We start from the raw sequence: 9872 nt of genomic DNA on the forward strand, positions 1-9872 counted from the left end.
ATTCGGCGCCCATTCACTGTTCAAAAGCCGCGCCTCCTCGTCCAAAAAACTCCATTTCCCAGCAGTCAGCGGTCAGCCTATCACGGACATTCTCTCATCCTCATACCATGGACGAGGATGAGAGAATGTCCGTGATAGGCTGTACACTGACTGCCTATCACAGACGAGGAGGCGCGGCTTTTGAACAGTGAGAGCCGCTGCCGAGTGCTATGTAGCACACGCTGGCCACCGTCTGCCTGCATGACACGCTGATCATGTAGGCAGATGGCGGTGACTCGTGTATAAGTCGAAGGGGACACTTTCAGCCCCAAAAAATACGGTATATATTTTTTGTATCATCTGGTACACGTCCCTATCCATTGTAACTTATTGGCTATATAGGAGTGTCTGATACCTCCCCACTATCTGGGGGTTAGTGCCACTATTCATCCTTGGTGAATTCAGCTTTTTTATTTATTTTTAGTTTTTAAGTGCCAGCTCCAATAGTACTTTGACGTTGAAACCATAGCGCAGAGGTGGCAATACAGGCCTGGGGCGATGTTTGTTTGAACCTGTATACCTTCAGTTTTCATATAAAGAAATAGTACTTGAACTACCTGAGTGTAGCAATGAAAACATTTAAACGACTTTCAGCTGAAAAATAATAGTCTTTAGAGCTATCTTGTTGTAAATGTAAATATAATACAGATGCAATAATATCTATACATTGTTTTTTTTCACTGAAAAAATGTATGTTTTTGAATTATGTACATAGCTGATTTTTTTTTTTTTTTTTTTCAGACTCGTTGAAATGGGAAATACAAACCGAGGTTACTTTTTTTTTTTGCACCTTTTACCTGTTACTACACCATCTTTCTTTCAGTCTTGGTCTCTGCATCACCCACTTTATGGTAGCCCTGGTTCACATCAGTGCAGCTTTGAAATCGCGCTACTTCTGCGCTATTTCAGAGCCGCACATCAGGGCAATTTGCACTGCAGATTTCATTACCGCTTGCAACTTCATTTAGCAGAAGTCTATTCAAGTCGCAATAAAAATGGTAAAAAGTAGCGCAGGAACCTTTTTTATAATCGCGTGACATTGCAGTGATATGAACTGTTCCATTGCCGGCGATGGGGTGTGACTTGTCATGCGATTTGGAACTGTCAAATTGCATGACAAGTCACACCGGTGTGAACAGGGGCCTAATATTGTAATCTACCATAGACTAGATCAATGGGGAGATAACCGGAGGAAGCTCATGTGCAAAGAAACAGATTGGGACTTGTAACATTTGATGCCCTAAATTACCATTTTGCACATGTTTATGCCCTTTTGGTGCCACTTGGCCAGTCTGTCTCCATCAGGAGACTCACTGCCACTAACAGTGTACTTTGGATATAAACACAGCTGTTTGATTTATTTCTTTCTTATATCGAACCATTAACTAACCCAATCATTAAAGTGTTACTAAACCCAGGATCCTGCATCAATATATCTGGTCTCCCACACTACACAGAACATGGAAATGCAATTATTTCAGCAAATATAAACTGCTAAATACCTTTTCTTATCAGCAGTATATAGCAGTCATGTGACTTCTATCAGTGTCTAAAGCTTGTAGGAGGAGACTTAAAGCGGAACTGAATAATCCTATCGTTTTCAGCCAAGGAAGCTGCCATCTTAATAAAAATATGTTTTTGGTGTGTTCAGTTGGGAAGGTTACTCCACTTTTCCTTCTCTGACAGGAAAATAACTGGTTTTAAAGGCTCAAGGATGTTTACCTTCATGCATTCTATGCATAAAGGTAAAAAACTTTCTGTGTGCAGCCCTCCTCCCCCCTAATACTCACTTGAGCTCCTTCTCGATCCACTGCGCACGAGAGCTGAGCTTCTCTCTGGTCTCTCATTCCTCATTGGCTGATGCTAATGTCAATCACAGCCAGTGAGCCAATAAGGAGAGAGTGGGGGTGAGGCTCAGCCACGGCTCAGTGTGTCTTATGGGTGCATAGAGCAGGTCTCGGGAGCGAGCATGCACCAGTGCCCCTAGAGCAAGCAGCTTGCTGTTGGGGGCACTGGCTGAGGAGGATGAGCCAGGAGCACCGACAGGGGACCCACAAAGAGGAAAATCGGGGCTGCTTTGTGCAAAACCCTTGAACAGAGTAGGTAACATATAGTATAACAAGCTTAAAAAGTATAACATGCTTGTTTTTTAAATGAACCTTCAATGTCACCTTAGGATAAATGTCCCAATGTGGTCATAGGCAGCAATAAAACTTGAAAGAGGTTCTTACTCTTCCTCAAACTAAAGTGTTTGGCTTTAAGTTTAGAAGGAAATGACTGCCCTTACCTGGTCCCATGTGATGCCATATGGTAACTTGCATTATCATGGCCCTGGTTGCTGGCAGCATAGTGAAGCAAAAATGAAGCCCAAAAGTTAGCCTACTGATCTGTTCATATATGCATTATTCTGACTTATTTGTCTGAGTTTACAATTAACTACAAATAGTAATGTTTTATTCAGGACCACATCACCCTCACCACGACCACCACCACCACCATCCCCATCATCATCATCCCCATCTTCATGTAGGTCATCCTCCACACCATCAGATGGGTCCACATATACACGCTGGCCATCATGTGCACCATGGACCACAAGGCCATCATGGAATTCATGGGCATCATGCGCATCATGGGCATCATGGACATCATGGAAAACACTAAGTCTAGAATGGTGAGACAATAGTTGTTCTGCTAAAAAAGTAACTGTGTAAGCAGGAAAATAGTTATAATTCATATATGTCTACTGTTTTACATGCCAAAGTATTTGTAATTCTGGCTAAACAATCTCTCAATCAATGATTTACAGAGTTGCATGTTACACAGCCAAAAAGATGATACTTATTTCCTGTTTAAGCAATTCAGCTTCCTGGTTTCCTGGCCTCCTATGTTGTCCTCCCACCTCCAATCTGATCAGTGGACAATAAATCAATTTCTTCAGTCCAGTGAGCAGGAAGCTGAGACAGGATGGAGTAATAATCCTGGAAGTAGCAGAGTGATCAGCAGAAGTGTGTGTGTATCACAAGAAATTGATGTTTGCTATACCACATCATTTCTCAAATTGACTTCTAAAACTGGCTACAAACTATACAATTGTTATACAATTTTCTTGTACAGCTTTCCTTTAGATTTACCAAAACCATATAATATGAGGTCAAACCTAAACACTTTCAAATTGCATTCAATCAGACAGGCCCTTGCACTACATAGTTGAAGGTAAAGCTAAAGGAAATTGAATAACAAAAATTGTATAATGTGTATTCAGCTTAAATTGGATAGTTTGCTGTTGTTATCGCTGACTGAGCACTCTCGTTGTTATAAGAAAATGAAAATCCTCTACATTCCTTTAACATGGGATGCCCTCAGCAAAAATTAAACTATTGTTGCATGGAATAATTGTTATTTGATTTCCAGCTCTATTGTGTACATAGATGGTGTACAGAATACTTGTGCTGCGTACACACGATCGGACATTCCGACAACAAAACCATGGATTTTTTTCCGACGGATGTTGGCTCAAACTTGTCTTGCATACACACGGTCACACAAATGTTGTTGGAAATTCTGAACGTCAAGAACGTGGTGACGTACAACATGTACGACGAGCCGAAAAAAATGAAGTTCAATAGCCAGTGCAGCTCTTCTGCTTGATTTCGGGCATACGTGGAATTTTGTGCGCCTGAATTGTCTACACACGCTCAGAATTTATGACAACGGATTTTGTTGTTGGAAAGTTTGAGAACCAGCTCTCAAATTTTGTTTGTCGGAAATTCCTATGGAAAATGTCCGATGGAGCCTACACACAGTTGGAATTTCCGACAACAAGCTCCCAATCAAATATTTGTTGTCGGAAATTCCGATCGTCTGTACGCGGCACTACAGTTCGCCATATTACATGGAGTACACATTTGAATTGTTTAGCATTTTAAACAAACATAGCTGGGCACAGACTGAAAATGGTTATTATAATAATTATTAATTACATAATGGCCTGTGTAGCAATTACATATTGTTAACCTTTAAGATAAAGTGGTGTTTTCTATGACAGTGTGCTCTGCTCTGGCATATTGTACATGTTGTTTCATCTACCAACCATAAGAAATTCGTTTTATTCACAAATTGATATTTATGGTTTTGGAAATCATTCCTTTCCACATACCTGTAGTGACTGGTAGTAGATATTGTGTAAACAGCCCAAATCTGCCACTGTGATGACTTCTTGCATTGGCTCCTTTAGGCCTGGTTAACACCTATGCATTTTTTAGTGTGTTTTCAGTTTTGCAGAAACACACTACAGTCCATTTAACATGGTTTTCTACGGATGTTGTTCACATCTGTGCATTTTTTGGAAAGGGCCAGGGATTTTCTTCTGGTTTTTGGTTCCATAGACTTCAATGGATCAAAAATGTGTATTAAAAAACACAAAATGCACCTGGAAGGTGCAAACTGCAACCTGCATAGATGTGAATCAGGCCTCACCGTGTTAATGTGCGTGTTACGTTCTGTTTGTCTTTGTACCTACATGACCATGATGGTACTGGACATGAATTACAAGCATGTGCAAACACCAGAATGTAATGATGTGGTCTCTGTTAAACAAAACATTAGTCTTCCCACACTCCTCTTCTCCAACAATAAACCACTAAAATACACTTCGAAAACAGGTTTGTTCTGTTTCGACATCATAGTCCTTCTACAGTCAGACTTAAAGCAGAACTCCAGGCATACATTTTTTCTTAAAAGTCTGCTGTGCAAAAAGTTTACTCACGTCGGGTGTACGCTACTTTTAGGATCCCCGCCTTTTCTTTAATATTTACAGATTTATTCATGCTGCATTGCATAGATTTCACTATACTTCCGATGCTGTGACTATGAGAGCCATAGGGGGCAGAATCTGGTGCAGCTGTGCATAGTAACCAATCAGCTTCTGACTTCAGCCTGTTCAATTAAGCTTTGACAATACAACCCAGAAGCTGATTGGTTACTATGCACCAGATTCTGTGTGCACCTGTTTTTAGTAAATCTCCCCCATACTGTCATTTATCTGCCCCTCCTCTCCCTTTTCCATTCACAAAATGCTTGTATTTTGTGAACTATTCACAAAATACAAGTTGTTTTTTGAATGGATACAGGGAGAGGATGGGTGGATAAAAGACAATACGAAATCTGTATAGCTCCCATAGTTGCAGCAACAGAAGTATAGTATCTGTCATGATTTCAATTTTAGGGTAGCAAAACGAATGGAAGAAAGGGCAGCAATCCTAAAAGCAGCATAAACCCCATGTGAGTAAACTTGGAGTTCTGCCTTAAAATAACTGTAATGCCGCGTACACACGATCGAACTTCTGGTTGGAAAAAGATATGATGGCTTTTCCGACGGGATTCCGCTCAAGTTTGCCTTGCATACACACGGTCAAACAAAAGTTTGCTGAAATTACGACCGCCAAGAACGCGGTGACGTACAACACTACGACGAGCCGAGAAAATGAAGTTCAATGCTTCCGAGCATGCGTCGAATTGTTTCCGAGCATGTGCAGGAATTTTGTGCGTCGGAATTGCCACAGACGATCACATTTTCGGATAGGAACTTTTTCCGACCGAAAAATTAAGAACCTGCTCTCAATCTTTTGCTGGCTGTAATTCGGCCAGCAAAAGTCAGATGGAGCATATACACGGTCGCATTTTCCGACGGAAAGCTCTCATCGGTCTTTTGCGGGCCGCAATTCCGATCGTGTGTACGCAGCATAAGGGTCCTAAGGTTAAAAACTATTATTTTACTTTTTTTTTTTTTCATACTGGAATATTTGTTCTGACAATATTACAATATTGTAGGTTATATATAGGTTGGTCATATTAAGGGTTGTTAACGTTTTCAGTCAACATTCTTTTTAGAAGCCTAATTGTTGATGATTAAAACAGGAACATGTAAGTATGCAGGCATCCGGGGTAAAGCTGTCCACAGACCGTCCACTGCACTGCCGACTCTCACCGCTGTCGGTATGCAATCGTGACCGGGAAGACTACCCTGCAGAAGAGTGATCCAAAAGCGAGGCTTGAAGCGCTCGTGGAGCGCAGCGTGGAAGGGATGACGTCGATAATGGTGCAGAGGATGGTCTATGTGGACAGCTTTACCCTGGATACCTGCTTACTTAAATGTGCTGGTTTTAATTCTTCAACCATGTGATTTGCTAAATGTTGTACCTTCATTAAATGTAACCATATTGCTACACTTAGAGGCGCCTCTCTTCTCTTTTATACTCTGTAGCTCCCGCTGGATTTTGCTTCTAATCCCCTTGTGGAGGCTTCCATTTGTGGATGGACATTTTATGGTTGCACAACATATCACATTGCTATAATCTTTTTATATGGACTATAAACTGAAGGATTTATGAATAAATAGTTGTGGAAGGAATCATTTGAATTTCCATTATTTCTTATGGGGAAATTTTCTTTGATATACAAGTGCTTTGGATTACAAGCATGTTTCGGGAACGAATTATGCTCGCAATCCAAGGTTTTACTGTACTTATTTGTAGCATTTCCATTGGCCTGTGAAATTCAACAGTTTTCTTATAAATGTCGACAATGGGGCTCATTGGTTTTGTTCTGAGATCACTAACTAATATATTCTTTTTGTAGATGTGGAGTGAAACACAGCACAGCACCACAATGGCAATCTTATGGATCATTTACCATGACCTGAATTACCTGTCCTGAATCAACAAAAATTAAAAAATCTTATATAATTCTTTTCATATTTGATTATGTAACTTTCAATAACATAAATACCTTAGCAAACAGTGATCAACATAAATTACTCAATGTGCAAATAAAATGTTTTCAATAATAACATGTCTTAAGTTAATATGTCAAATTGATTCTTGACAGACTTCACTGTGTTTAAATTATGTGTATATACAAAGAGACGTGTACTTCATGCTATGTACTTTGCCATGGTATGGATTTCATATGTTGTTTAGAAGAGTATAGCCATACAACTATATAATTGTTCAAATACATGACAATGAGTGAAGGCGAATATTTATCCCGAAAAGGCGATGGCCTGAAACAGGCTTACAATGAAAAAACTATTTTAGGATCAGATATTATCTAACAATATGTGAACAAATGAATTGAAAAAAAGGAGTAAAAATTGTAGTTGGTAACATTCAGCTGCACTTGTTTTATAATGTTAAAGACATTTTGCTAATCATCCAAGTGGCTTCCTCAGTTCTACTGATTGTGAGGAACATTATAACTGAGGAAGCTACTTGGGCAAGTAGTAAATAAAAACTCTTTAACCACTTAAGGACCAGCCGCTGCAGATATACTGCAGCAGGTTGGCTCCCCTTGGCGAATCGGCGTCATGGTACGTCGGCCACTTTAAGAGCTCTAGGGGGCGTGCGCGACGTGAGAGCGTGGCCGGTGGTCGCGATGACTGCTGGCCAGTTATATCGCTCCCGACAGAGAGAGAACGGAGATATATATAATACATATATATATATATATATATATATATATATATATAAACAGACAGATCACCTTTCTGTCAGGGGAGGAGAGACAGATCTGCTGCTCCTTAAGATTAGAAACAGTGATCGGTCTCCTCCTCCAGGCAGTCCCATCACCCCACAGTTAGAACACACATGAGGGAACACATTTAACCCCTTGATCTCCCCCTAGTGTTAACTCCTTCCTTGCCAGTGACATTTATACAGTAATCAGTGGCTATTTTTAGCTCTGATCGCAGTATAAATGTCAGTGGTCCCAAAAAAGTGTAAAAAACTGTCCGATCTGTCCGCTGCAATGTCGCAGTCCCACTACAAAATTGCAGATCACCGCCAATACTAGAAAAACAAAAATTAATAATAAAAATGCCATAAATCTATCCCCTACCTATTTTGTAGATGCTATAACTTTTGCGCAAACCAATCAAAATACGCTTTTTGCGATTTTTTTTACCAAAAACATGTAGAAGAATATATAAAACTGATGAAGAAATGTTTTTTTTACATTTTTTGGGGGATATTTATTATAGCAAAAAGTAAAAAATATTATTTTTTTTTTCAAAATCGTCGCTCTTTTTTGTTTATAACGCAAAAAAAAAAAAATTGCAGAGGTGATCAAATACAACCTAAAGAACGCTCTATTTGTGGGGAAAAAAGGATGTAAATTTTGTTTGGGTACAGTGTCGCGCGACTGCGCAATTGTCAGGTAAAGCGATGCAGTGCTGTATCACAAAAAATGGCCTGGTCATTAAGCGGGCAAATCCTTCCGGTCCTTAAGTGGTTAACATTAACATTGAATGTGGCTAACTACTATTAGCTATACCATGACCTAAACCTTTACAGACATAGTGATGCAGTGGCTGCAATCGTTTTTTCAGGCTATGTGCATTTTCTGTAAGTACAGAAAACACCTGTTACAGCTGGTGGGGGAAAGCTGCAGCATCACACTGATGCTGCAGCATGAAAGTGAGTATGTATGTTTATTTGTTTATCTACCCCAAACTTCTCCTTTAATTTTTAATTGTAGTCTTTGGCCCTGCTGGTAAGATTCACCCACTATTAATCCTGGCGACTATGGTTCCCGGGACATAAAGTTGGGACACCTGTTTGTGTGACAATTCTCTAAGACAGGAATTTCAGTAAACTCTAGAGAGATTTCCTTTCGTGCCTTAAGGAAGGGAAATGCAGGGAAATCTCCATAGCAGGACGAAAAAAAATCTGATAGGGGTTGTAAACCTTCCCTAACACTAAAAAAAAGTTTTGGGATAACATACACTTTAAGCAAATCTCAACCAGCTGCTGTTATTGAGAGGACAGGACCACCCCCTACCACCTCCTTTAACACTTAACTGGTAAGGCCACATGTCATAGAGGTGTACCAATAGTAAGGCACAAGAGGGATAATGGGATGTGTCTGAGCTGTGGACTGGCAGAGCTGTGTTTTTGCTAATATGTTTTGGTGTGTAATTTTTTGTTCTTGTCATTTCAATTTTTTTTTATATTGTTCTTCATTCTACAGTGCAGACATAATCTCATAACACTATGCTCATTCTGTTGTTCATACTGGCCTATTGGACAAGGTCCATCTACACCTTTTATATAACCTCGGCTATTACACTATTAGGATTGTGGGCACAAGTAAATAGAAAAGCTACTAAAAGTGATTGTGAAGTCAGAAGGTTTTTTTTTTTTATCTGTATAGAAAAAGCCTTCTGTGTGCAGCAGCCTCCCTAGCACCCCCTAAGACTTACCTGAGCCTCCTATCTGTCCAGCGATGTCCACGAGTGTCTCGGCCGGCCGTCCGTCTCTCTTTCTCCTGATTGGCTGAGACACAGCAGCGGTGCCATTGGCGCCTGCTGCTGTCAATCAAAGTCAGTTAGCCAATCAGGAGAGAGAGGGGGTGGGGCCGGGGCTCCGTGTCTGAATGAACACAGGGAACTGTGACTCAACTCAGGTGCCCCCATAGCAAGCTGCTTGCTGTGGGGGCACTCAACAGGAGGGAGGGGCCAGGAGCACAGAAGAGGGACCCGAGAAGAGGAGGATTCGGGCTCTTCTGTGCAAATCCAGTGCAACAGAGCAGATAAGTATAACATGTTTGTTATTTTTATAGAAAACAAAATGAGACTTCACAATCCCTCTACAAGAACAGGTGAATTATTCGACTGAAATAGAACATACTGGGTATAACATTTTCAAAGAACAGACTAGCCACCTTTCTTTGCATTTCATCAAACTCGGCAGTTAAAGACAAAGTGATTTTTTATTATTTACTATACAAAGCATGCTTTTATTGGAGGTAAAGGAAAAAAGAAAAAAGACACAGTA

The 9872-nt window shown here is 40.3% G+C and overlaps 1 long non-coding RNA gene across 1 annotated transcript in view; it reads left to right on the forward strand.

Moving 5' to 3' along the window:
• Nucleotides 1-6889, forward strand: part of LOC141146916 (uncharacterized) — a 29805-nt gene extending 22916 nt beyond the window's left edge. Inside the window, exons 2-4 of the long non-coding RNA XR_012245000.1 lie at nucleotides 781-809; nucleotides 2501-2713; nucleotides 6679-6889. This is a non-coding gene — a long non-coding RNA (uncharacterized lncRNA). The remainder of the gene's footprint in view (nucleotides 1-780; nucleotides 810-2500; nucleotides 2714-6678) is intronic.
• Nucleotides 6890-9872: the final 2983 nt, after the last annotated feature.

The sequence above is a fragment of the Aquarana catesbeiana genome, linkage group LG06 (assembly GCF_042186555.1).
Source record: "Aquarana catesbeiana isolate 2022-GZ linkage group LG06, ASM4218655v1, whole genome shotgun sequence".
Taxonomy (NCBI): domain Eukaryota; kingdom Metazoa; phylum Chordata; class Amphibia; order Anura; family Ranidae; genus Aquarana; species Aquarana catesbeiana.